This window comes from Chrysemys picta, chromosome 7, assembly GCF_011386835.1.
Source record: "Chrysemys picta bellii isolate R12L10 chromosome 7, ASM1138683v2, whole genome shotgun sequence".
In the NCBI taxonomy this organism is placed as follows: domain Eukaryota; kingdom Metazoa; phylum Chordata; order Testudines; family Emydidae; genus Chrysemys; species Chrysemys picta.
This window is the reverse complement of record NC_088797.1, coordinates 12269709-12296220: the sequence shown is the minus strand read 5'-3', so window position 1 is coordinate 12296220 and position 26512 is coordinate 12269709. Positions and strand designations below refer to the sequence as shown.

Genomic DNA, 26512 nt, shown 5'->3' with positions numbered 1-26512 from the left:
GATGTCAACAGAATGGGAGAATTGGTAATAAATATAAATAGAAGGGCTGAGAAAGACATCCAGTTGAATAGTTTGCTAACTGCTACCTATAGCATTTTGGCCATATATAAGGCCACATTTCAGACAAGTTAGGCGGGCCAAATAGGCATGCTTAATTTTTGTGTACGATTAATCGGATTATACACATTACAAATCTTCACTCCTAGTCACAGCAATTGTGCATGGGTTTTGCCCACACATACATTTAAGAACCTAAAATGTGTGGAAAAAAATCAGACCCAAATCCTCAACTAGTATAAATCAATATAGCTCCATTCCAGTCAAGGAAGCTCTGCCAATTTACTCCAGCTGAGGATCTGACCCTAAATCTTTACTCTGCCCAATTTTTCCGCTAATATAGTCCATTTCCAACATCCATAAAATAAGAAAACCCTTTCTGTCTTCATGGAGCAGTAACTAATATTATCACCTACTCTAAGATGTCAGAGAAAGAGACTGGAGTTTTCACTGTCTGTATGTCAGTTACAGTGTTTTTTTGACGGCTTTCCCTACACTTATGCTTTTACTACTGTGTTCTGTGTAGGCAGTGCTAGGAGACTCTGGTATCAGTAGCAGATCTGGGAGGGAGTCCTCTTTTTCAATTCAGCCTTCCAGCAGAATCAATAAACTCTTTGAGGAAATCTCTCAGGGTCTGACCTTTGGGGTGGCCTCTTTAGGCCCCAAACTATAGTAACAGCAGCAGTTCTCCCAGGCAACCTCCTAGTGAAAGATTCAAAAGAAGATTGTTGCCTATTGGAGGCACCAGTATCTTCCAAGCAGGCGATCTAAGAATGGAATTAATCAGCCTGCGAAGCTTTTAAACTCAACTTATCATTCACCCAGAGCTCTACATATATTCTTTGTGACCTTGTGTTTCTCCATCTCCTTTGATCAGATATTGAAGTACTCTCTTGTTTAATGCATAAGTAACACCACTTCATGGTAACATCGAAACAAAAGAGAACATAAAGAACATGAAAGAATATAGAGTCCGTCTCTTGGCCTATCACAACACATACAAAGACCTAGTAAAAAGCCATGGTATTACATAGCTGTATTTATGCTATTACATAGCAGAACTAACAAAGCTAAATACGGCTTTAGAACCAAACATGATCTGAAACACTTAACTAGAACTGCAGATCTTTGACCGCAGAGGCAATTACTTATTGAAGTGTACCTAACCTTGTCTCTCACTCCAACTGGTCTAATGCATCAGGCTGAGGATCCAGCCCTCAATGTGTTGATTTCAACTGGTCAACTCTAAGCTCAGTGCCCTGTTTGAAAGAAGTGATTCATGGGTTGTAGCACATGGAAGCTGCAGAAGGTCATGCTACATGACACCTCACCCTTTGGACTTTCACATTGTCTTTCTGGCAAAATCAAAACCATTTCGTAACCAGTTCCAAAGGTCCATTTGACAAGCCAGAAGGGGATGAAACGTTCATTTTAATACCACTCGGACTCCTCTGCAGAACGCTAATCACAGTTCAACAAAACAAAAACTTGCCTTATGTGATTTTGTTTTCATTATGATTCCCAAAGTGAATCCAGTTTAATTTTTAACTTAAAACCATATGGTAGGTGTTACAGGCCATATGGACTCTGATTTTGATATCTGTTGTCCGCAATTCATCTTAAACTTGGTTTTCATACTTAGTTTCTTGGCTGCCTAATCTCATGTTAATCCATTAAGACCATTTTGCCCATTCACAAGGTGACATATCACTGGTACTCAGTTCTATTATGCATCGAGCTACCAGGAGAGGAGTTTAATATCTCACTGTAAATTATTATTTACCATTTTATTTCAGACAATTACATTTTAATCAGTGATTTACTTTTTGTATAAAATCATGGGGTGTAATGCTCACCCCATTGCAGTCAATGGCAAAACTGCTATTGATTTAAATGGAGCCTCTCGAGTTTAGAGACAAAAGAGACCTATTAGATTATTATGTATATTGTGGTAGCACCTAAAGATCCCAACTGAGATGCTGCTCCATTGTGCTAGGCAATATACACTTATTATTATTACTGTAGCACCTATTATTGTACATAGCACCTAGGAGCTCTAGACTCCATTATGCTATATTAACAGATAACTCTGCAGGGCAGGGACTTACAGACTAAATAGATCAGACAGAAAGTGTTGGGGGCGGGGGGGAATAGAAACACAGAGAAGTGAAAGTACTTGCTTGAAGTCAGACTATATGGTAGTGGTGGAAATAACCACTAGACCACACCGACAACTGGATTAAAAGGTGCTAAGTACTTTCCACAGAAAAAGGCATGATCCTTGCCCTGGAAAAATGTTTAATCTAAAAAGTAGACAGATGAAAGACAGGAGAAGAACTTGCAACATGTAAGCAAGATGACGGGGCGGTGATGGCACATCTTGTTAATTCTATACTTTGATTTCATTAATTATTATTATTTTAATATAAACTATGCCTAACTGCTTGCTTACCTGGCCATTATTAGCACCTGACTCAGCCATCACCTAAAAATTCCAACAGCTTTAGCTATCTATTTTCAAATCGACTAGAATCCTAGTTAAATTATCACCTTACCCGTGACTCCTGTCCTCCTTGAACAAAGCAAGCTCTGCCTCTCATGCTACACCTCCTTTATGAGAATCTACTTTCCTCTTCTGCACAAGGCCTCATAGTGCTCATCCCCTGCCACATCCTATAGAAACAGGCAACATTTTAAAAACAGTCACTGCTGGGTGCTTGGGAAACCAAGGATCTTTCCTCAACCCCATCCCCCCAGTTATGCTCAATCTCTGCCTATTATTTAGCCCCCTCTTCAGAGCGTCCAGCCCATCTCCAGTCCAGCTCTCCCCCAATGCAAGCAATCAGATACAGTGATTAGGATTTCTTTTACACTACAATGAAGTCTCCCTTTAAGAAAAAAATCAACTTTCAAGGCACTGTGTTTCGCTCTCTTAGGCTACATCTACCACTGGTAGCACTGTGTAGGGTATGCGTAGCTCCGGGCCACAGTGAAAAGCTGGCAGCCTCCACAACGCAGTGTTTGGCTAAACGTGTCAGTGAAAGTCCCTGGTGTGGGAATGCGGAGGGGAAAGGCCCACTGCCTTCCCCCCCACACACTTAGGCAGGCCACTCAGCCAGTTTTGAACTGGACAGTCCTGTTTTCTGTAACTTTTGTCCCCCATCCGGTACTGAAACAAAACCAGATGTCTCCCCCCACCAGTCTGATACACACCATTATGGAGAGTGCACCATCACAGCCCTACTGATGTGACCTCACATACACCATGTCTTTGAGGTCACACCAACGGGGGTGGGATAGCATTGCAAAGTCTTAAAATGGCACCCCCCCATGTGGTGTGACCTCATATGCACCATGAATACGAAATAATGCCAGCAGGGGTGGGTCATGCCAGCGGGAGCATGGTCATGCCATTCCTGGAAGCCCCAGAATGTCCAATATTTCAGGAATAAGACAGTGGGCACCTTGCCCTTACCAGAGCCTTTACCCGCTGCCAGCGTCTTTCCCTGAGGATTCAGGTGTGTCTTTGCTGGCCTAAGTGTAACCCACACACCTCCTGGGTGTTCTGTCCCATCTAGTGGCACAGAGACCACTAAGGTCTGGTCTACACTGGGGGGGGGGGCATCGATGTAAGATACGCAGCTGCGGCTCCCCCGTTGACTCCGCTACCACCGCTCACTCTGGTGGAGTTTCGGAGTCGACAGGGAGCGCGTTCGAGGATCGATATATCGCGTCTCGACAAGATGTGATATCTCGATCCCCGATAAATCGATCGCTTCCCGCCGATATGGTGGGTAGTCTGGACGTACCCTAAGGGAGAGTTAAATGAATCCGCTTTACAGCTTTAGTTAACAGCCAGTTAACTGCCTGCTGATGACTGGGGTCTGTTGGCATTATGTAAGCAGTGACTCACCATCTACACTCCAATTTATACCTTTGCTAAGGAGACATACAATATATGTATTCTATATGCCACCGTAAGAAGTGTGCAGTGTAGACATACCCTTAGACGCCACACAACACTCTTAATTGAGTATGGACAGCAACTCACACTACTAACTCGAATGGCGTTACACCAGTTGAGGATGCGGCCTGTAACGTCTACAAACAAGGCTGTGTTTTCAGATCTGAATCACTATACCCAGCAGTTTGTGCCTTATGATGGTCCACACATAGTGGAACCCTTTCTGGGTATAGCTAGATGACAATTGTGAAGTGGAATTAAAGTCTATAATTAGCATGCAAAATTGGAATTCCATGAATCTACTTAATGAGCCCACTTTTACAATCCTTGTGCACTCAAAAATCCCACCATATCCATTAAGATATTGTTCTAGATGGATTCCTCCGTACTTCTATCCAGTGCCTGTCTGCAACAGAGGGTTCTATTGCCCTTTTTGGAGATTTCTGTTTCTCCTGAGATTCCGGTTTTCTACAACACTACAGAAGATAGGAATCTGAACTCTCAGAACAAGTGAAATCAATTGTGTTGATTCCTGGATCAACATTAGGCTACATGGCAGCTAAGCCACATAAGCCCATGAAAGTTTGAATTTGTTTTTCTGCAAAAGGTCCTTTGGCAAATGATGTTTTTCATGCACTTATGCAAGAATCCTCTAAATTAGCCACTTTCCTCTGAAATATTGAGGAAAAAAGAATAAATAGTATGAATAAATCATACTTTATATGCAATACATGTTCTGACAAAGTGATATTAATGAGAATTGAGAGCCAAAACTACCTTAAAAATAGGAAGCAGAATTCACGAAAGCAAAACATAAGGCTAATGCAAAAATCAATGTTCACTGCACTGGTTGTTGGCAAAATTAGACAATTAATTCTGTGTAAACTAACCTATCAGGAAACCACACTGTGGGGATTCTGATAGCTGTTATTGCAGTACACTATATTAAGGAGAAAGCACTTTAATGAGATCCCTGGAGAGTCTATACAGACTTGGATCTTCTTCTCAAAAAGAACATTTTACCCCATTTAACTGCCACTATGTTATATCTCATATACAAACGAACAAAACAAGCTATTAAAACAATTATCAGTACCAATCAGCATGGTGCTTTTCAGGATCAAAAAGATATTATGCCATTTTCAACATATATGATCCATCAGAAATACCATGTGCATATTAAAAAGAACAGCATTTCACAGTCAGAGCAGCATTTGACAGCGCAGCAGCACAAAGAAGAGCATAATGCACAAGGACAAAAAAAAATCAGATGTTGCCTACATCATAACCTGTAATTTATATTTTAAAAGGTTCTAATTTCTTGCATACACTGATACATGAATTGTACAGTATGCCATGTGCAATAAAGGCCCTAGCTTGAAATTTAATTTTCCAAACAGGTGTTAAAATGAACCTTTTACAGTCTTGACTTCAAAATGGCTGTATTTCAAGTTGACTATATGCTGTAAAATAGCGGAGCAGAATATCTTGATTGCAGTGTAGTGGTAATACCAGAAATAGCAGCACTAAATCCCACATTTTCATCTGCTTCTATTTGCAACTTCTGCATCAAATATGCAAGCACCAAATTTACCTCTGAAATTAAAACAAGCAGTACTCTGAGGTTGTGAAAGGCTAGTCAGTTTAAGCCTTATTATCTTTAGTTTCATATTATCTTTCTAATAAAATGTTATTAAGTGATGCCTTGGAGATTTTTTTTGTGTGGGGTGGGGGAGGTCACAAGTGAAATAAAATGATTCTGTCCCTTTAAAACAGTAATGAAATGTTTGTTTGTTTTTTGTTTTTTAAAACAACCTGTAAGGTTACACCTGTAAGGGATATCTGTCTAGATAGTTGAGTACTCCATTTTCCCCCTAGATGTACATACTGGAGGAAGGTTTGCTATGCACACTTCATTTTATTAATTAAATTGGATCAGAGCCTGATAGCCTTAGTGATATTAAATAGTATGTTAATGGAACAACTCATAAATTAAGTGACTATTCAATGTGAGTAACAATATCAGAATCTGGCCCATCATAGAATATTAAGGTTGGAAGAGACCTCAGGAGGTCATCTAGTCCAATCCCCTGCTCAAAGCAGGACCAATCCCAACTAAATCATCCCAGCCGGGGTTTTGTCAAGCTGGGCCTTAAAAACCTCTAAGGATGGAGATTCCACCTCCTCCCTAGGTAACCCATTCCAGTGCTTCACCACCCTCCTAGTGACACATTGTTTCCTAATATCCAACTGTACCTATTGGGCTTCAGTAAGTGGCCGGGCTTACGCCCGCCCACTGCTAAAGGGTCCCCCCCCAGCCTAAGGGGAGGATCCACAGGGCCTGAAACTCAAGTAATTACGGGGGACAACTAATGCAAAAACAGGGACAGGAGTGTGGTCAAAGGGTCAAAAGAAGGGAACCTGACGGGGACACCGAGCAGAGAATGCCAGACAGCACCCACTGCTCCTCAAAGGTGTCAAGGGAGCCAGTGGATGCCGCCCAGAGGAACTCTGCCCAGATACATGAATGGACAGAGGATCGGAAACAGGCCCCACAGTCACAGGAGCCTCCATCGGCCAACCTCCTCTCCCTGGTTTTATAGACGGCCAGTTTAGCCAGGGCCAAGAGGAAGTTGACCAGGAGGTCCCGCGACTTTGTGGGGCCACGGATAGGGAGTGCATATATAAGAAGGTGAGGGGAAAAGTGCAACCAAAAACGTAACATAATATTGGTGAGGAGCTGGTGTAGGGGCTGCAACCTGGCGCACTCCAAGTAAACATGAGCCAGGGTCTCCCTCACACCGCAGAAAGGACAGGTGTCTGGGACAGGGGTAAACCGCGCCAAGTACACGCCCGTGCTCACGGCCCCATGAAGGAGCCGCCAGCTGATATCCCTGGCGGGCCTCGGGACCAGGGTGGAATATAGGCTGGCCCACCGGGGCTTCTCACCCTCAACAGGTGGTAGGAGGTCCCACCACTTTGTATCGGGGCAGGACACGAGGTAATATCCAACTGTAGCGAGGTGGTCACCCGCTCCTGCTCTGAGGAGTTTAAAAACAGCCCTTGGAAAGGATGGGGGGGTGAGAGAGAACACCCTGGGCTGATTGAGGGAAGTAGATGCAGCTGGGCCATGCTCAAATCAGAGCCCAGCTGGCCCTATAAAGGCCAGGGCGGCCCAGAAGCTCAGTAGTCTCTTTCTGAGTGCAGAGAGAGAAGGGCCTGGCTGCAGGGAACTAGAGCAGAGTACCTGGGTGGAGCAGGGCTGGGGAAAGGCTGAGGAGCTCCAGCCTGGAAAGCCCCAGGCTGCGGCCTAGTGTTAGGCCAGGAGGTACTGGGGGTTGCAGAGGGCAGCCCGGAGATAGGCCAAGGCAGCAGGCCCAAACCCAACCTTGCCTGTGATGAGTAGGCTGATACTGCAGTCTGCCCCAGGGAGTGGGGCTAGATGGTGACTGGCCGTAGCCTGATACTGAGGTGAGGTAGGGTTAGCGGGTGGAGGTTCCCCTAGGAGGGGAGATCTAGCGTGTGGGTACTGCCAGTGCGCAGCACCCCGAGCAAGGGGCACCGGGGTCCTGGGAGGGACACGGGGCCCAGAAGTAGAGAGCAAGACAGATCACCGGCCTGCAGAGGGCGCTCCAGAGGCTGGGTCGAGCTAATTCCCTGAGAGACCAGCAGGAGGCGCCGCAGGGGTGAGTCCGCTCGTGTTACACCAACCTAGACCTTCCCCACTGCAACTTGAGACCATTATTTCTTGTTCTGTCATCTGCCACAATTGAGAACAGCCTAGCTCCATCCAATATGCCGTTAGCCTTCTTGACAATAAGGGCACACTGTTAACTCATATCCAGCTTCTTGTTTACTGTAATCCCCAGGTCATTTTCTGCAGAACTGCCACTTAGCCAATCAGTCCCCAGCCTATAGCAGTGCATGGGATTCTTCTGTCCTAAGTGCAAGACTCCACCCTTGTTCTTGTTGAACCTCATCAGATTTCTTTTGGCCCAATCCTCCAATTTGTCTCGGTCGCTCTGGACCCTATCCCTACCCTCCTGCATATCTATTTCCTCCCCCAGCTTAGTGTCATTTGCAAACTCGCTGAGGGTGCAATCCATCCCATCATCCAGATCATTATTGAAAATGTTGAACAAAATCAGCCCCAGGACTGACCCCTGGGGCACTCTGCTTGATACCGGCTGCCAATAGACATTGAGCCATTGATCACTACCCATTGAGCCCAACTATCTAGCCAGCTCTCTATCCACCTTATAGTCCATTCATCCAATCCATACTTCTTTAACTTGCTGGCAAGAATACTGTGGGAAACCATATCAAAAGTTTGCTAAAGTCAAGGTATATCATGTCCACTGCTTTCCCCATAGCCACAGAGCCAGTTATCTCATCATAGAAGGCAATCAGGTTGGTCAGGCATGACTTGCCCTTGGTGAATCCATGTTGATTGTTTCTGATCACTTTCCTCTCCAAGTGCTTCAAAATGGATTCCTTGATGACCTGCTCCATGATTTTTCCAGGGACTGAGGTGAGGTTGACCAGTCTGTAATTCCCTGGATTCTACTTCTTCCCTTTTCCAAAGAAGGGCACTATATTTGCCTTTTTCCAATCATTGGGACCTCCCCCAATCACCACGCGTTTTCAAAGATAATGTCCAATGGCTCTGCAATCACATCAGCCAACTCACCCAGCACCCTCAGATGCATTGCATCTCGCCCCCTGGACTTGTGCATGTCCAGCTTTTCTAAATAGTCCTTAATCTGTTCTTTCACCACTGAGGACTGCTCACCTCCTCCCCATACTGTGCTGCCCAGTGCAGCAGTCTGGGAGCTGACCTTGTCTGTGAAAACTGAGGCAAAAAACATATTGAGTACTTCTGCTTTTTCCATATCATCTGTCACTAGTAAGGGCCCCACACTTTCCCTGACCTTCTTCTTCTTGCTAACATGCCTGTAGAAACCCTTCTTGTTACCCTTCACATCCCTTGCTAGCTGCAACTCCAATTGTGCTTTGGCCTTCCTGATTACACCACTGCATGCTTGAGCAATATTTTTATACTCCTCCCTCATCATCTGTCCAAGTTTCCACTTCTTATAAGCTTCCCTTTTGTGTTTAAGCTCAACGAAGATTTCTCTGTTAAGTCAAGCTGGTCGCCTGCCATATTTGCTATTCTTTCTGCACATCAGGATGGTTTGTTCCTGCGCCCTCAATAAGGCTTCTTTAAAATAAAGTCAGCTCTCCTGGACTCCTTTCCCCCTCATATTAGCCTCCCAGGGGATCCTGCCCATCAGTTCCCTGAGGGAGTCAAAGTCTGCTGTTCTGAAGTCCAGGGTCTGTATTCTCCTTTCGTCAGGATCCTGAACTCAACCATCTCATGGTTATTACCATCATGCTAACTGGATAAACCTATACGCAATATCTTACTAACGGAGGAAAAGTGCTTCCAAAGGGGCTAGCGTTCAATAACAGGGCAACCAGAAGTGACAATAGGTGAATTTTAGACACTTGGTCAAATTCAGACCCGTTGTAAGCAAACCGCTCTGCATGTTAGACTGCAGTACATACATACCTAGGACGTGTGTTTCTGTGGATGTCAGTTCTCAATATAGCAATACATCTAAATGTGTATTAAGTGACCCTAATTGATTTCATGATACTTGAAAATAGAGAATTCAAGTATAATCTCTAAATCTTAAGAGTTACACTGACAAACATTTGTTTAGCTGTTAACCACATTGTCTAATGAGAAGAGGACCTGGGATAACTTGTTCTTAAGAGGTTCTCTACATTTCTGGTTAGAGGACTCTGTACCCTATGCTATAAATATTCTTAGCATTCTCACCCAATGGACCAAGTATTATTTCAGCAGACTAATTGGTTCACAACCCCTGCTAAGTATCAGCCATATCATTCCTAACTGCCATAGGCTAGTATCATCATTAGCGGAGTGACAATCTCCTAGAGCATTTTGATTCTTTAATCTCCAGACTCCCCCAGGACAGCAGGCCTGTTAAGGGTTAAAGCTCCCTCTTTAATTCCTTTCTTATCCTGTACCTCTCTGTAGAAAAGCAGGGTAAAGGCAGTGACACAAAGGAAATAGAAGACCATGTCTCCCTAAGGGGGAATAGTGAGAATCAGATTATAGGAAATTGTAAATAATGGAGAAAAAACAGAGGTCCTCATCCTCATCTCAGCTGACTGCAAAGAGTCAGTATGTGATCTCACATTAGTGTAAGTCAATAAAGTATTGCAGTGTCAATGAGATCAGAATTTGGCCAAGATTCTTCTTATTAATATTTATTATTTCCACCACTGTAGAACTAAAAAACCCTAGTCAAAATTAGGAACCTATGGCAATGGGTAGTGTACAAATGCATGGCAAGACACAGTACCTGCTTTGAAGAGCTGAATATAAAATGCCCCATTCAGCAAAGTACCTAAGCACGTGCCTAACTTTAAGCACATGAATAGTCCCATTGAATCTGACAACACTCTCCCTATTCCACCTGGAAGTCAACAGGACTACTCACATGCTTAAATACCTTGCTAAATAAGGCCCTAAAATAGGACACAGAAAAATAGTGGGAGAAAGGGAAACCCTGTAGAAGCAAAGAGATCATAGTGGTGGTTGGCAATCAAGTTGGTTTCACAGTTATTTATTTTTTGTATGTTGGGGGATGTGTCTTAGGGCATGATATGAATTGAGGGGAGGAAGGGGGTGAGTTAAAAGAAGCAAGGGATTGGAAATGAAATGAACAGAGTGAGGGATCCTGAAAGGAGAGACAGGAGAAGAAAAACAAGGAAAAGGATGGAAGGAAGGCTGGTAAGAAGCATGGTGAGCGAGGATCATAATAGGAGTGTGGACCTATATGACAGAGTGGGAGGAGGTCAAAGCGAATCAAAAATACATCCTGGAGTCTAAACTCAAAAACCCAGAGTGCAATGCCCTCACCAGAGTGGAAAGGAATAGGAAGGTGCTAAGCCTACTAGCCTGTCTGTCTTTAAGGGCTTGCTCGGTCCCTGTGAGTTCTTGCTTTTCCTTTCTGTGAGCTCACAAGAGGCTCTCTGTCACTTCAAGTACAGGGTACTGACTGAGGGATTGCTGAGGCTCCAGTGCAGCCAACCACCAGCCATTTCCGCTTTTTGTGCCCAAGAGTCTCAATGGGCACGTATGACTTCTTTATTGCCAAGCCCAAATACTTAAAAATCAAGTCTGGCCTCAAAAAAATTGAAACCACGTAATAAAGTTGAGTTATTTTTACTTGGCTTCTTTGCCTTTAGGGTTCATGTTTTCAGGCTGTTCTCTTCACTGTAAGGGCTAGACTCTGATTTTTTTTTAAATGAAAGCAGATTTTATCACAATCACTCATTTCCTAGGGCTTTACGAAAAACACGAAATATAAACAAGACGTGAGGGGGGGAAGGATAGCTCAGTGGTTTGAGCATTGGCCTGCTAAACCCAGGATTGTGAGTTCAATCCTTCAATCAAAGCCACTTAGGGATCTGGGGCAAAATCAGTACTTGGTCCTGCTAGTGAAGGCAGGGAGCTGGACTTTATGACCTTTCAAGGTCCCTTCCAGTTCTAGGAGATGGGATGGGATGATAAAGTTGCAAGAATTGGAAAAAGTGATACTTTGACCAGTGGGAGACAGCTTCTCATGAAAACATATCCAACTTTACTGTTGCCTGGTCTCTCTCTCCATTTCTCTGTTTTGTTGCCTCTTAAAATTCTAGACTCTGAGCTCACAGTAGCAGAGGCCATTCATGTTTTATTTCTTTGTTAAGTGCCTGCTATAATGGGGTCTTGAACTCGGATTGTGGACTCCAGGTGCTACAGCAACAGAACTAATAAACAATTTCTATTAGTATGTATAACAGAGGTTTTAGAGCTATGCTATGTACAAGCCTAAACATATCCAAGATGTTATACTTTGTGCACATAAGTCAAAATTCTTCAAATATAGTGTGTTCTCATTGAAAATATCCTATCAAAAAATTAGTTCTTGAAAAATTGGAGTTTAAGCATTTTCTGTTTTTTGTAAGGTTTTTCACATAATTTTGGTTTGCACAGAAAACAGTTTTTGAAATTTTCCATATACTGAAACCCATTTTTACCAATCATAACACTTCAATAACCATTTAGATAATGGCATTAATAAAAATGTTGATCAAAACATTTCACAAAAACAAATAAAATGGGTCTATTTTGAATCCAGTGAATCAACTCCAAATTCTGAAAATGTTTGATTTTGGGGGTGGTGGGGGACTAGCTCTAATTTTAATAGTTGGACTTGTCACAGGTGAAACCTGATAGCTGTTCAGACAGAGAGAGAACTACCCTTTTATAAATTTTCCTGAGATAAGGAAAAATCTAACTAGACAAGAATTCTTATGCACATTGCATCTCTCAAACCCAAAAGGTAAAAATAATGGTCTTAATACACCTCTACCCCAATATAACGCGACCCGATATAACACAAATTCGGATATAACACAGTAAAGCAGCGCTCTGGGTGGGGAGGGGGGAACTGTGCACTCCGGTGGATCAAAGCAAGTTTGATATAACGCAGTTTCACCTATAACGTGGTAAGATTTTTTTGGCTCCCGAGGACAGCGTTATATCGAGGTAGAGGTATACTGACAATACCCTCATTATGCCATTTGGAAAGTTTTCCAGATAGAACCTCTCATGGAATTTACATTGCTAGGCTGGATTCTTTGCCCTGTTTTTTAAAAAAAAAATCCTGCATTTTAAATGGTGTTATAAATCTCTAACATGAAAGAAGATGTAGGGAAAGTGCAATTTCTTATCACTGGTCACAATCTCAACCTAGCTGAAATCTGTAAATTATTCACAAGCTACTAAAAATCCAGTTTTTGACACACTTTGTTCTTTTATTTGGATACTGACATTTTCTTTTCTAGGTCAGTCAGTCACTGTTTCTGAGTGATTCTTTTTCAATGTTTCAGGTCTCTTCTTTCAGCTGTTTCTAGACAGGAGGAGAATTCTCCTCTTTTGGAAAGATTCCACTTCTAATGAAATAGCTGAACTGTTCAGGTCAAGAAATCCAACACTGGCCACAGATCTCAGATAGTAAAAATAATAAACACAGAGCAGAAGGAGCAGTCTCTCCTGTGTTCCTGGATCTCTGAGCAGGTAGCCTTTGAGCATGCTCCAAATAAAGTCCACACACTATATCAGGGGTAGGCAACCTATGGCACGCGTGCCGAAGGCAGCACATGAGCTGATTTTCAGTGGCACTCACACTGCCTGTGTCCTGGCCACCGGTCCAGGGGGCTCTGCATTTTAATTTAATTTTAAATGAAGCTTCTTAAACATTTTAAAAACCTTATTTACTTTACATACTTTAGTTATATATTATAGAAAGAGACCTTCTCAAAACGTTAATGTGTTCCTGGCACGCGAAACCTTAAATTAGAGTGAATAAATGAAGACTCGGCACACCACTTCTGAAAGGTTGCTGACCCCTGACATGAAAAGTCAAGCCTACCTCCTTCCTGTGTTTGGCTTTACTGCTAACTAACAATGTTAACAGAACATAAACCTCAGCCTAATCTTCCTCTCCAAACCTAATGGTTTCAATAGTTTCTTTCAGGACCTGTCTCACACTACTTCCCTCTGACCAAAGGGTCACACCAACCTCTCATATCATTAACAAGCCATGCCTGCCACAATGAGTCAGCAGAATTTACCAAGTAGCTTTCCACTGGGTTCTCGCTCTAGTTAACGTGGTGGTTCAACAGAAGCACGGTGCATCCCTCAGAGACACTGGCATCATCTTACCGGGCTTCTCACTCGCTATTTGATTTCTTTGCCCCATACAGTTTTGAAGCTCTTCTGTTTCTTGCAGTGCTTCTTGCTCTGTGCGCTGTATTTGTTGCCCAAATACTTCCAAGGATCTTTTGAGTTGGTTAAAAAAATTCCACTATATTCGCTATTTTAACAAGTAATATTAATGAAAGTGCCCAAAGCAGTGAGCGGTTTAAATAAAATTATCAACAGTGGGAGGGAGAGGAGGCTGTGCACTAGTAAACACTGCCTCTCTTGTGGTCAAAATTTTGGCTTTCAGATCACAGGGCAAATCATGTTCAAAAGTCAGTAGCAGGGCAATAAACTATTTGTTCTAATGCCCACAATCACACAGACACAGCAATACCCTACCACTACAGAAAATGATCAGCAAGCACAAGACTTTTTTTTCCTTGAATCATGCTGAGAAATCTCTGCAATTTGTGGCTATGGTTTCTAGCCCTTCACATTTACTTTCTAATTTGAAATCATATCCTCCCTGTCAGAACATGCCTGGGGGCAAGCCGCTTATGAAAGAAGAAGAAGAAAAAAAAGCTTGAATCTCAGTGTGTCTAGTCTGAGTCATAACATTTGCCACAATGAGCTTCTACAGCCAAATGCAGGAGTGCTCTTTTTACAGTCCCTCTCATGAGATGGTCAGAGGGCACTTATCAGCCAGCAACACCAAAATTGAGGTTATAGTCTTCCACCACTTCTTGGGGTGTCTGTACAAGACAGAAGGACTAGCATATTTTTTTTTCCAAAGAGGTATACACCTGGATTAGATCTAAAAAAATTCATGCGCTTTCATATCAGGTTTCTTCATTTTTGTTTGTTTTCCTTTCAGTCACGTAGAAAGCTGCCAGTACTCCGATTACTTTCCAGGAAGGTATGCTAATATCATATGCGGGACCCTGAGGCAAAAGCCAAGCCACTGCACACTGCGCAAAACAATCTGGAAAATATATATAAACTACATTGGGCTAAATTCACACAAGGATTTAGGCACCTAAATCCCAGAATCAGGCCACAGTGAGAATCACAAAACCCCAGCTCAGCTGCAAACTGGTTGATGCCTAAATTCACTCAGTGCCTAAATTTGTGCTGCAAAGATTCCTTGGGTGCCTATGTTTCTTCCTCTGAGCAGGCCTCCAGACTAAGCCTCAGAGCTAGTGTTGCCAGGCATCCGGTTTTCGACCAGAACATCCAATGCCCTCTCCTGCACCCCAAACCCCTCATCCCCGGCCCCACCCCAGAGCCCTCACCCCCTCCTGCACCTCAATCCCCTGCCCCAGCCCAGTGAAAGTGAGTGAGGATGAGGGAGACTGAGCGACGGAGGGAGGGGGGCTGGAGCGAGAGGGGGTGGGGCCTCGGAGAAGGGGCGGGGCAGGGGTGTTTGGTTTTGTGAGATTAGAAAGTTGGCAACCTTACTCAGAGCACAAACAAAGGGGTATGCCTCTGCCTAATTTGCCCAGGAGGCCTGATCTGGTAAGCATGCTCAGATCTCACGTGCCAGATCAAGCCCACGTAGGTGAGCTTATATAGCAGGAAGAGAAGGCAGCTTTCCCTCATAAGTTTTAGGGCAGTAGTTAAGCTATTCACCTGGGATGTGGGAGCCCCCCAGTATTCAAGTCCCTCTTCCCCCTGAGTGGGAGAAGGGATTTCACCTCCCTAGCCACTGATCTATAGGATATTCTGTGTGTGGGGGGGGAGTGTTATGGCTTCCTCCATCCCTTCTGTGAAGTTGTTGCACTGGGGCTAAATATGAAAGCATATGGGGAGTGGGGGGGGGGAGAAGAGGGAGCGAGACAGACAGACAGAGACTCTGTAGCCTGGTACTTACAGCACTCAGCTGGCAGCTGGGAGACCCAGAATCCAGCCCCCATGCTCCGTGTTTTTTCTTTGTTTTTATATTATTATTTAGTCAGAGTGGAACAGCTTGAATTAGAGAGACAGAGGGCACTCCACAATCACATATCCAATAGCCCAGTGGTTAGGACAATCACCTGAGAGGTTGCAGATCCCTATTTAAATCCCTTCTCTCGCTCAGATGGAAGGGGGATTTGAACCAGGCAGGTACCCTAAACATTGCTCATGAGGGAGGGCCCTAACGGCTCATCCCCCACCCCCACTGCTTTTTGTAAAAACTGCCAAGAGAAGGTTTTTCAGCTCAAGTAGTTGGGCTCCCTGCAGTCCGGACTCAGCAGCGAGGCTTAGCATACCCCCCTCAGCTTACAGCTCCCATTTGCTACCTTAGTCAGGGAGCCTCCTAGTGTGCTGGCTTTTGTGAATCCCGTTCTGAGGCACCCGTCTCCCCTGATTCATTCAACAAGGAGCCTAAGCTCCAAACTCAGGCTTTGTGACGCTCAACGTCACCATGCCAAAGTTTCTTTAGGAATCAAGCCCTATGTGTTGCTTCTGTTTTCCAACTACTTTTCTTCTGGGAAATAGTGTCGTTCCAACCAAAAAAGCCACACAATGTAATTGTTAAGCTACTTAAAAATATTAATCTAATATAGAAATTGCTGTAGTTTAGTAGGTCAGTGGTCCAGCTAATCCAGTATCCTGTCTGTAATAGTGGTCATTACTAGCTGCTTCAGAGGAAAGTGTAAGAAACCTTGCAGGAGGCAGCTATGGAATAATCTGTCAGAGGGAAATTTCTTCCCAAACCCCATTAGTTAGAGGTTGATTTATGCTCTAAAGAATGAGGATTGTAGAGGACTGTATTAGATTCCCTTAACTATTTTCCATTGTATATAGGGTCAGAAGAACCTACAAGACTCAATGGCTCAAAGCCACTGTTTCTATGATTGAAATTTCTTAAACTTCACCTTCAGAAATGTCTGTCAAACTTTTATTACACTTTCAACATATTATTGGCAATTGTATGAACCATTGCATTTTATTTCTAAAAGATTGAATTCACCCAACAGCATTGGGTCCCTGGAAAGCTGTCAGTGCAGCAGAAGCACTGATTTTATTGTTTTTAAACAGCAAAACCTATATTGTAATGTAAAGTATCAGCTCAGTGCTCACTGATGGTCCAGAAAGCAAACAAGCGAATAGGCTGCTTGAAGAAAGGGTTAGAGAAGAATAAAAATTATGGTATTATATGTACCGAGGGTAGGCCCTCACTTGGAATATTGAGTTCAGTGGTGTTCACCTTACCACCGTAAAGGACTAGAGAAGGATGGCAAAACATGACGGTATGCAAAGATTTCTGTAAGATGCAAACAATAGGATTAGGACCAATAGTTTAGAAAGAAAAGCCTTAAAGAAGTCCCATGATTGATGAATATAAAATAATAAATGGGATAGACCAGGTCACATGGGAACTCTGTTTACACAGTGAAATTAGAAGATAGCAAATTTAAAGTGGGAAAATAAATTCACACTAATTAACCCACTGCACGCACTGCCTCAAAACATTACTGAGACAAAACACAAACAGTTCAAAAAGAATTAGAGCTTCATATGGATAATCAAAATACCCTCACTCACTAGGATAAAAACATAAAAGAGTTATAACCCGTTTGTTTCATAAGCCAAACACTAAGTGGTTGGAATTAAGGCGAACTTCCTCCATAGGCATGTTATTGCATTACTGTCCATTATGGGGGCTTTACACTGTCTTTGAGTCACCTGGTATTGCTGACTATCAGAAACAGGGCACTGGATTAGATGGTCCATTATTCAGATCGGTTATGGTAATTTCTACCGCTATATTCCCAAAGCACTTCACAATGTAATGAGTTTAAAAATGGGTAGTGCAGTTTTGTGCTAAGCAACCCCATTCACACAGGTTTAGATGCTGTAACCTGTCAGAGAAGGGATATTGGCGAAATCATTCTATACACTTCAAAAAGTACCGTAGGATTAGAGCTCTGCTTGGGCCTAATTTTAAAGCCCGGCCCACACCTAAACCCAACCCAAGCACCCCTGACCTCAGCCTAAGAGGATCAAGATGTTTTCAGACTCACCCCAAACCCAAGTCAGCATTGCCACTGTCACCTCGTCCATGGGGCTCAACCTGGTGGGGGCTTCATGCTCCCCATATCCCTTTCCCATGATCAGTCTCCAGCCTCCTCCAGCCAATGGGGTCACTGCAGGAACCTCTGCATGCCCCACGGCCACCAGCCACTGCCTCGCCATGCTGTGCATGCCACGGAGTGAGAGGGGCTGCAACTCTTTGTCACTCTGCAGCACACAGAGACCAGTAAAGTGGCACGAGCTGGCAGAAGCAGGGCAGTCACTGCTGCACAGACCTCAAAGTCAGGAAGAGGAGGAGCTCAGAGACAACCCATCCCCGAGAGAGTTGGGTTGTTTTCAGGCCCGACCCTTGCAGTCAGGTCCCCATCAGGTTCCAGTTGGGTTGCAAGGCTCTACATAAGATATTTACCTGCCAGCTGATCAGATACCAGACATGGCCAGGAATGTTTCTCATAATGTTTCTTCCACAAAGCAACCTAACAACATACCACTCCTGAACTCCGTCAGTTTCCCTTCGTTTAGCCCTGTGAACCTGACTTCCATCCCTATTATTTCATTAGGTGTCCCCCGCAATTATTTGGTATCACGGACCTGTGGATCCTTCCCTTAGGCTGGGGGGAGGTCCTTTAGCAGTGGGCTTCGCCCACCCACTTCCTGGATACCAACAGGAACAACATACCACTCCTGTAATAATGCAATGGAGTGTCATCATCATGAACCCAAGCTCTAGCCTGGCACTGAAAGCTACCACCTTCTGGCCCAGAGCTACCAGCCAATACATTTATACTTACCAACATCAGGCACATCATTTGCCTCTTCTATATATTCCAAGTATATTCGATTCCTACTTGGTCACAAATGTTATGATACATTATATGTCATTTTTGGTAGCCAATTCACACAAAACATGTAACTTATTTCCACAGTAAAGATCCTGCAATAACTCCATCTTTAAAACCAAAAGCTTTCATGGAAGAAATATCACAAGTCAGCCAAAGATTATAGTAATTGATATGTTTTAGGTTTATGAGAAATGAAAGATTCTAGTTATTTTTCTCTGCCTAGCCGCTATAAGAGTAAGTAGGCAATAATGCTCTCCTTCCCTGAAGAAAAAAAAAGTACAGGTGAAAAAATTTCTAGAGTATCCATGTTCACAATTTGGGAAGAGGAACTTTTACAGTACAAGCCCTAATAAAGTGATACAGATTTCTTAAAAGGACTTAATGGGCAACTGCCTGTGTGGAAAAAGTACAAGGACTGAACCAATAACTAGCTCTGTACCTTGCATCTTCACCTAAGTATTTTCTTTTCTTACAATCTGGTTTCCAAACACAGAAGCAGCTTTGTAGCAATTTTAAAATACCGATCACCCATCTGAGACTATCATTATCTGAAGCACAGTTGTGCTTCTGCCAAAAATAAGTCAAGGTTTCACTGTTCATATGAAATTATTTCATAACGGGAGCTGGACAAACATATGCCACAGAGCAAACAGACAAAACAGCATAGATTTCCTTTCCGGGTTCCTCAAACAATTCATTCTTAGTGACTTCAAGAAGTCACATTCGGGGTGGGGGAGGGAGGGAGAGAAATAAATAAATAAATAAATCAGGAAGAAGTTGTAATATTTCATGATACATAACATTTCTGTCAGTGGAATGAAGGGCACATCAGAATCAGCAATGGCAGGCCACAGCAGAAAAAGCGACATGTGACAGATTCCGGGCAATGTGTGTCATGCCCTTCAGTTCTGGTTCACGGAGGCGTATGTCACATCCCACGATATGATGCAACCCTCCCCTTACATTATGTGCAAGCAATTTTGATTCCGCTGCCTTCTCTCATGCATGACAGAACCCAGAAGTTAAACAATGTGAAAATATGGTTTTACATAGGTTTCATTTCAGAAGTTTGTCAAACTGGGATACAGTCCATCGTCATTAACAAAGAGTAGGGTCTAAAATTGCCCTGGTGCCTTTTACTTAGCATGAAACAGGCAATTCAGGCTCCCCCAACACTCTTGCCTTTACCCAGAACTAGTTTTTCCAAAGTGACCATTTTCTATATAACAGTGACAGGAGGTGCTGTTCCAGCAGCCAGTTTATATCTCTCTTTTTTCCCCTCCTCTGCACTTCTCCCCTTTTTCCTGTCCTTTCCACTGTTCTAACCTCTAATTCCTCTCACCACCACTTACATCCTCTTACCCCAGCTATTCTGCCACTCTCCTAGGGGTTCTTCTAGCAGTAAATACTAACTGCAGATAGGGTGACCAGACAGCAAGTGTGAAAAATCGGGACAGGGAGTGGGGGGTAATAGGAGCCTATATAAGAAAAAGACCCAAAAATCGGGACTGTCCCTATAAAATCGGGACATCTGGTCACCCTAACTGCAGAAGTTCTCAAACCTGACAGCTAGAAGCACTAGCAAATGCAAGAAGGACAATCACCAGATATTTGGTCACACCATGAAGCTGTATATGAAAGCTGATGCTAGTAGAGTATCATACTTTCATAAGCACTCACCGTTGGCCTAAGGACTCCTATTAGTATCAATCGTGAAACTCCTAAGGACTTGAATAGGAGATGAGTAAGGCCAATGATCAGCACTTTTAAACATATCAACCTCAAACAGCTCTTAGCATGAAACACTAATAGCACTTGTGAAATTTAACAGAAGTAGCAACATTCAGTGAACCTGAAAGGATAGTACATCATCCTCTCCCAAAGGGATAAAACACGAAGATGAAGGATATGAATTGTGGCGCTAGAATGCAGTCCTGTATCCTGAAATGAACTTGGCTTACACCACTTATTTGTACTGGACTTATAGTTCATTTATTTACACTGTACCTGACAGTGGCAGAAAAAGAAACAAAACACTTGCACATGAATAGATGAGTTTCATGCATTGAATTTTAATTTGTATACCTAAAATGTTCTAGGAACATCCCCTTTCTCAGGGAAATTTTGAGTTTGGAGTTTTGGGTTGAAAGATGCATAAAACTCGAAATCAGTGGTCTCCAAAGTGGGGTGCGCAAGAGGATCCTTCGGGGTGCGCGGCAGGACGAGCGCCACTGGAGCAGCACCTCCCCCTCCCTCAGCAGTTCGGCCAGGAGTGTGAGCGGCTTTTTTTTTTTTTTTTTTTTGCTTTGACAGTTCGGCCGGGAGCAGGGGGTGTGTGCTCAAAATTTTTTTACTGATGGGGCATGCGTTTGGAGACCACTGCTCTAAATGGTTAAACACCTTGCTATTGACTAGACATTAAAGGAGTTTACATGTGCATTGTTTATTCCAATAAGTGTATGGTATAAATAACAGAACAGAAAAAAATAGTCCTTTCTATGATAGTATTTGTATAAGGCTAAAATATTTGGTCATACAAGCAAGCTTAGCATACATTTTGGAGGAAGGCAGGATCCTACTAGAGTTTTTTTTTTTTAATTTAGGCTGTCACTTGCCTTGTGAATACACAGATATTTCAATATATTCTGATACAGAAGGTCAGTCCTCAGAGGAGAGCTGAACACTTGATGTTTGTTCTCCCCCACCCCAATCAAATACATCCACACATATTTATGATACACAGAGAATTAAATTTTCATCTCGATGTGCAGTTGGAATTACATGAGGTTTTACTGCATAGTAATGATGAAGCAGACTGAAATACTGACAATGAAAACTGGCTGTACCAATAAGATAATTAGATACAAAGCTTACATGCTCTCACTGACGTAAATCAGGGAGATCCCTTGGACTAAAGTGGGTGCAGGACTGGATTTTACATGGGGTTTTTTGAGTGCCAGCATATTCTGTAGTTACGCTTCTTTATTAAAACTATGTGCTGTATTAGAACTCAAATTGATTTTGATTTCCAGCAGTTCACTAGGATGTAACAGAAAATGAAGCTCAACATTCCAATTACAGTACCTCCCAGCAGGTGCGCTCGGTTTGGGGTAGGTATTACCATAAAAACACCTTCCAGCAGGGCATGTAGCATATTATCCAGATACAAACAATAGTATAATCAGGGATAATACAGTCCCAGATTTAGGTAAAAGTCTGAGTGAAAACTGACTCAATCAGTGGATGGAAATGTTTCTCACAAATGTAGTAAAGCCTCCATTTGTTGAGCTCCTGTTGATTTCAGTGGGAGTCCTGTGAATACTGGGAAGGGTCCTGGCTTTGTAATAACTATGGGAGAGCGATTTAATCGCTACCATTTTTATGGGTCACACAACAGCAGTGTAGTTACTCATCTGACTCAGTAAAAAATTGCACATTACAAAAAAAACCAAAGTGAATGTTTTATTTTCAGTCAAAATAGGATGCAAGTTTAAACCAAAATAGGACAGACATATCAAGCATTTTTTTTTTAAAGTCAGTCTACAATAAGAATTCAAATGCAGCATGAACAAAATGCTTGCAGATGTGATGAGACTAATGTAGTATCCATGATACAAGTGGACAGATCTCTAAATGGTGTAGATCAGTGCAACTCAATCAACTTAAATGGTGCTATCGTCATTTATACTATCTGAGAGTCTGGCCCACTATGTTTATTTTTCAAACTGCTCAGGTTGTAAGTTATATGTTGTCACTGGTCTTGGGGTGAAATCCTAGCCTAAGGGATAATGGGAGTTTGGCTATTGACTCAATGAGACCAGGCTGTCACCCTTAAGGTACACATACACTGGAATAAAGGACCCAGGGCACAGCCGCAGCTGGCCCTGTTCAGCCGACTCAGGCTCACAGAGTTTGGGCTGCAGGGTTAAAAATTGCTGTGTAGATGTTTGGGCTCAGGCTGGAACCCAAGCTCTGGGACCCTGACCCATTGTGGTTTCCCAAGTCCAAATGTCTATGCAGCAATTTTACAGCCCTTCAGCCCAAACCTGAGCCAGCTGTGGGTGTTTAATTGCAGTGTAGACGTACCTTCAGTTTCCATGTGTAATATAAGTATTGATAGAAGTCATATAGATAAGCCACTGTTACATTATGCCTACCATGCTTACTACTGCCACATCTCCATCTCCCAGTAGTGCTGTAACTAGGGGTACTGCCACATCCTCTGGCTTGAAGTAGCAATAACAAACACCAAATATATGGTTTCCTTCATCAGCACCCTCACTATAAAAATCATTCCAGCACCCCTGCCGTCTCCCCTAAGTGTCTGATAAAATAAACTTATTCTACATTATATGAAACTGGGAACAAGCATCCAGTTACTTCTCCTCCTCCCCCTACTCATCCATAATTATAGTTGCAATTTAAGTGAATGACTTTGTAAGTATTATTCCCCCACACAAAATTCAGTAAACATCAAAGCAGTGATGCTCCTTGTGATGGGTTGGATCATAGAAACCACCTTTGGGATTGCTACCTGATGTGTTAAGATGACCCCAGTCTGAGCCAGTTTTCCCTGGCAGCTTGGGACTTCAGAACCCTGCCTGGTTGTGCCAGACATGCTAGCCTGCTACAAACACAGACTCAGGTCTGAACTACGTCCCCCAAAAGTTGCAGGCTTAACTAAAAACAGCTTAAGAAGTGATCCTGTCTCCAACACCCAGATGCCCAGTTCCCAATGGGCTCCAAACCCCAAATAAATCTGTTTTACCCTGTATAAAGCTTATACAGGGTAAACTCATAAATTGTTTGCCCTCTTTAACACTGATAGAGAGATATGCACAGCTGTTTGCCACCCCAGGTATTAATACATACTCTAGGTTAAGTAAAAAGTGATTTTATTAAATACAAAAAGTAGGATTTAAGTGGTTCCAAGTAATAACAGACAGAACAAAGTGAATTACCAAGCAAAATAAAACAAAACACGCAAGTATAAGCCTAATACAGTAAGAAAACTGAATACAGATAAAATCTCACCCTCAGAGATGTTTCAATAAGCTTCTTTCACAGACTGGATGCCTTCCTAGTCTGGGCACAATCCTTTCCCCTGGTACAGCCCTTGTTCCAGCTCAGGTGGTAGCTAGGGGATTTCTCAGGACTGCCCCCCCCCCCTTGTTCTGTTCCACCCCCTTATATATCTTTTGCACAAGGCAGGAATCCTTTGTCCCTTTCTGGGTTTCCACCCCTCCTTCTAAATGGAAAAGCACCAGGTTAAAGATGGATTCCAGTTCAGGTGACATGATCACATGTCACTGCAAGACTTCATTACCTACCAGCCAGCACACAGAAAGTCTTACAAGTAAAAAGAGCCATCCACAGTCAATTGTCCTGGTTAATGGGAGCCATCAAGATTCCAAACCACCATTAATGGCCCACACTTTGCATAAGTACAATAGGCCCTCAGAGTTATATTTCATATATCTAGTTTCAGATACAAGAATGATACATACATACAAATAGGATGACCACACTCAATAGATTATAAGCTTTGTAATGATACCTTACAAGAGACCTTTTGCATGAAGCATATTCCAGTTACATTATCTTCAAACTCATTAGCTTATTTTCATAACATCATATAGAGTGCAACATCACACTCCTGATGGACACTTCAGGTAGACTGACGCAGGATAAGTCACCTGGTAGTACAGATAGTAGAGTATTTTCAGTAGCAGAACTTCATCTTACCAGAGAAGATCAGATGAAGTGTAGTTTGGACCATGTTCAGGTCAAAATGCAAGACTCCTAAGATCATCCTCCAGTAACGGCATTTTGGAAGGACCAAATCACTACTGGAGAGAGAGGAAGAAATGAAGCAGAAAGCTGAGGAAAAAGAACTAGACCCTAATTGAGCAAGATACTTAAGTACATGAGTTGTCCTGATAAAAATCAAAACAATTGCTCATGTGCTCACATACCTTGCTGAAGCAGGGTCCTAGAGAGGAGAGAAAATAAAGACCTTCCGAAACATGCACTGGGAACAAGAGAGGTTGTAAGCACATTGAGCGCTCAGTTTAATTGTCATGTACCATTTAGATAGGACAGTGCACCAGAGTTATCAATAATAAATTCTTGAATAATTGTACAGGTGCTAATTCTTATCAGCAGCAACCCACATGAAAGATGCTGAATGTAAAAGTCTCTGTTTTGTTAGCATTTGTAAGTTAGCCATTGATTTATTCTGGCCTCTCAGGGCCAAATCCTGCTCTCCTTATTCAGGTGAGCAGACCAATTCTTCATTAAAGCTAACACCTTTGGGTAACTAGATATGGCAATTACAATAGCAACCCAAGGTGAAGTGTTTTAAAGATGCACCAGACTTGTAACAATGCAACATGCTGGAGACAAGCTGCATGATGCATTTTAAAAAGTGCACTTTCAAGCTATAGGAATATGCCCCAGGAGGCCAGCCCTTCCTTTTCTCTCTTTTAAAGTGCCATGGAAGCACAACATGCAGCATTTGAGACTACTTCCTATGTGTTAACTGGTTGAAAATCTGATAGTGAAATGCTATCAAACTGTAAAAGTAAGAGGTGTGGGAGAGATATAGCTGAGTGGAAGAAAGAAGCAGAGTGAAAGGGAGGTTGGCCCAATCCTGCAACTCACTCAAGTAATCTTACAAGAGTAACCTCACTGACTTTGACTGGAATTCTAGCCTGAGTACATTGTAGGATTTGACCTGTGGAATGTGCATGCTGAAACAACTAGCTTTTAATGATCATTGCTAATTATAGGCACTTGGGGTGGGATTTTCATAAGCTCCTAAATTACTTAGGAGCACCAGTCCCATAGAAAGCTATTGAAAGTCAATGGGACTGGAGTCCCCAAGTCACCTAAGTGCTTTTGAAAAATCTCATCCCTGTCTTGCATTTTACCACCAAGACCAACTATTTTGAAGATTTGGACTTGAACTTCCATGCTATGTGCACATCTACTTCCTACCCAAGCAACTGCCAGTGAAATGCATACCCTTAACATGGAATCACCATGTCCCCCAAGAGCCAAAAATTTGGCCACCTCTAATCAAGATCAATGGTTACAAATGAACTTATTCCATAAATATTTGACCCTTATCTAGCCTCCTGCTCCCAGAGGATGGAGCAAGTGGCAGCAGCTACAGAAGGGACCATCCCTGAGCAGTCAATAAAAGGCAACTCAAAAAGGAAGCCACAGCTGCAGAGATGTGAACACCCATGGAGCGGAGGAATTTCTTCCTCCTTACTATTCAGAATTCCCAGGCAGAGACAAATTGGAGGAGAGGAGAAGCAGGAGGCAGATTTCCTGAAGAGGCCATAACAAGGCTACAGCTCACCTTTTCCCCTTTCCTTTCTCACAAAGCGTAGGTAGAAAGAGCTATTGGGGAACTCTTCAACAATTGCCCTTCTGCAATTAGAGTTTTGGAGTGTACCTGCCAGAAACCCCAAGGCCACGAACTCTAAATTTTCTCAATTCTGAGCTGTTTTTACATCAAGCGAGTATCATGTCTTTCCTCCCTAGTAGGAATAAACTAACTGAAAAAAACAGTTGCTCGTTTCTCATCAGGTGGAAGGAAGAGCCCAGAGACTGAGTGCCAGGAAACATTCTGAAAGTTTGAGAATCCTAATGGGATGGTATCCGGGGCTGTTTTCAGCCACCGGCACCCCTTCACAGTTGAGCAGGTTGCTCAGCCATTTTGTTCAGCCAATTGCTGTATAATCCCATGCCTGGTTGTTCCAGCCCTCCATCAGGTTGTTCCAGCCCTCCATCAGGATCACTAATCATCTCTCACCTCATGGGGGGGTAAAAAGT

At 43.0% G+C, this 26512-nt stretch overlaps 1 protein-coding gene across 28 annotated transcripts in view; it reads right to left on the bottom strand.

The window, feature by feature from the left end:
• The window catches only part of CHL1 (cell adhesion molecule L1 like), a 193152-nt gene that overhangs the window by 155928 nt on the left and 10712 nt on the right, over positions 1 to 26512 (bottom strand). The window contains exon 1 of one of the 28 annotated variants that reach the window (XM_065550791.1): positions 24413 to 24516. The exons of the other annotated variants lie outside the window; for them this stretch is intronic. The gene's annotated coding sequence lies outside the window, so the exon portion shown is untranslated. Of the gene's footprint in view, positions 1 to 24412; positions 24517 to 26512 lie in introns of those variants that run through there. 28 annotated transcript variants of the gene reach the window in all.